The sequence below is a fragment of the Meleagris gallopavo genome, chromosome 4 (assembly GCF_000146605.3).
Source record: "Meleagris gallopavo isolate NT-WF06-2002-E0010 breed Aviagen turkey brand Nicholas breeding stock chromosome 4, Turkey_5.1, whole genome shotgun sequence".
NCBI lineage: Eukaryota > Metazoa > Chordata > Aves > Galliformes > Phasianidae > Meleagris > Meleagris gallopavo.
In genome coordinates this window covers 12,310,413-12,312,466 of record NC_015014.2, presented here as the reverse complement: position 1 = coordinate 12,312,466, position 2,054 = coordinate 12,310,413, and the positions used below count along the sequence as shown (strand labels likewise).

General features: G+C 35.4%; 1 protein-coding gene across 1 annotated transcript in view; it reads left to right on the top strand.

Moving 5' to 3' along the window:
* Positions 1-1,304: 1,304 nt before the first annotated feature.
* The window catches only part of IQCM (IQ motif containing M), a 77,145-nt gene continuing 76,395 nt past the window's right edge, over positions 1,305-2,054 (top strand). The window contains exon 1 of the mRNA XM_031553253.1: positions 1,305-1,431. The gene's annotated coding sequence lies outside the window, so the exon portion shown is untranslated. The remainder of the gene's footprint in view (positions 1,432-2,054) is intronic.

Genomic DNA, 2,054 nt, shown 5'->3' with positions numbered 1-2,054 from the left:
ACTTTGAATGAAGAAGTATGGTAGTAAGTTAATGACAACAAAATAACTGAATGAAAAAAAATATCTTTTGACTTTCTGTCTTTCTTGATGAGCAAATTACAGAGTTTAATGTTGCATTAGAATGAAGTGAAGCAAGATTTTTCTGGGGTGGCCACTTACATATAAGATACAGCAAGTTCAATATATTCCTGGTGAATTCACCTTCTAAAATTAGGATTGTGGCAAGCAGACTTTTTCAACTTCTTTTTGGATTAAAGTTAACTACTTCCAAATGTAGGCTATCGTTAGACCTCTGAGGACAACAGCAGGCTTGACCACACATGAATTTGTTCCTATAGAACAAATCTACTCTTAGATTTCACTGTTCTTACACTGTGGGTAAGAAGCCTCCTGTTTCCCATTTCTGTATTGTGTTTTTTTTGGTCTTATTGATGCCTGATCTGTCAATACTAAATGTTGGAAAGTCTGAGTTTAGTGCAGAGATTGTAGAAGGTGTCCCCTTGCAGACTTGCTCCATAGTTTAGCCTAAACCTACTCAATGCAGATTTGCATGTGAAAAACATGCAAATAAACAGCGTGCAGTCTTCTACTAGGGGGAGTATAGCATTTAATTCTCTCTGCAGCATCTTGGAACAACAAAGTCCCTGTATTTATGAGTAAAGTAGACAGAGAATGTGGCCTTCAGGCACATGTATGTGGAGCATAAATTTGTCTTAAAGAAAGAAAGAAATGGTAATTTTACTTTTATTGTTCTGAAAAAGTCTAGCTAATTGAGAGCCAGCTGTAAGAGGCAATACACTCGCTTCCAAAATTTGCAGATAGGTAGCTCAAGGTTGAGTTACTCTTTTTAAAAAATCCTCACTCAGTGGAAATAAAACACATGGATTCAAGAGACTGCTTGAAACAATGAGATCAAGCATATGGCATACGCATCAAGACCAACAAACTAAACAAAAAACAACTGTCCCTCAAAAAAAAAAAAAAAAAAAGACCCAAAACAAACAGAATGACTTTAATGTTCCCCCCTCTCCAAGTTTGCAAATACGTTACACACAAGTGGCAGCATACTCCATTTGCAAAGCACTAAAATAATTGGCTATGTTGTTGAGCTGGCCTAGTGGTATCTGTCCTGTGTTCCTCTCTGCTTGTTTTGGTTTTTTAAATGCTAGCATAAAATGGTTAAATAAATGTTTATTTGCTTAGGAGCAGTGACTCTTTATCCTTATGTACAAGATATACATATTATGGAGGAAGTTCTTTACTTCTTCACTGCATCTGTTTTTCTATATTTATGGCTCAGGCTATGCATTTCGTGGTGTGACTTTTTTATGGCGATTCACTGAAGGCTAACGTCTGCAAAATGTTGAGGACTACTAGCACTTGTCACTTGGAAAAGATAAACTGAAGAAGTCAAATTCAAGAAATGATGAAGTGAGTGTATGCAACTACTTTATATTTACATTAATGTTTTTGATTTATTCACTTCGTTTGCTGTCCTGAGCTGATATAGAGTTGTACATTACTGCCTTTTCTTCCCTTCCTCTGTAGTGCAACTTCTTCATTAAAAAGGCTCTCACAACAGAGGCTAGCAGTTGTATATTTTCTGTTCACTTGGATGCTTCTTTTATTTTATTAATTTATGTGTCTATTTTACTTTTTCCTGTCATAAGCAAAACAATCAGGATTTGTCTTCTGTGAGGTTTCAGTCTTGGGTATCATAGGCTATATTCTTTGGCGTTTTCATTCTTGTGACATCACAGGATCACAACCATGTAAATTAAGAGGAGAATTAGATTTTGTCAGTGTGTCAGCTAGTTCTTCAGTTTCTTACCTGCTCTCTCACAGCTTTGGCTTTTCTTGATTCTTCATATTGCTTGGATAATACACACACATTTCTTTTTGCTAGGATCTCATTAAAATATCTAAATTATATTTCACATGTAACATGGGGTGATAAGTGATAATAGGTTGATAAGAAAAAAACAGAATGTTAGGACAGAAGGGGCTAATGTTTTTCAGTAAACTCTAATCACTTAGTTAAAAACTGGTCTTTT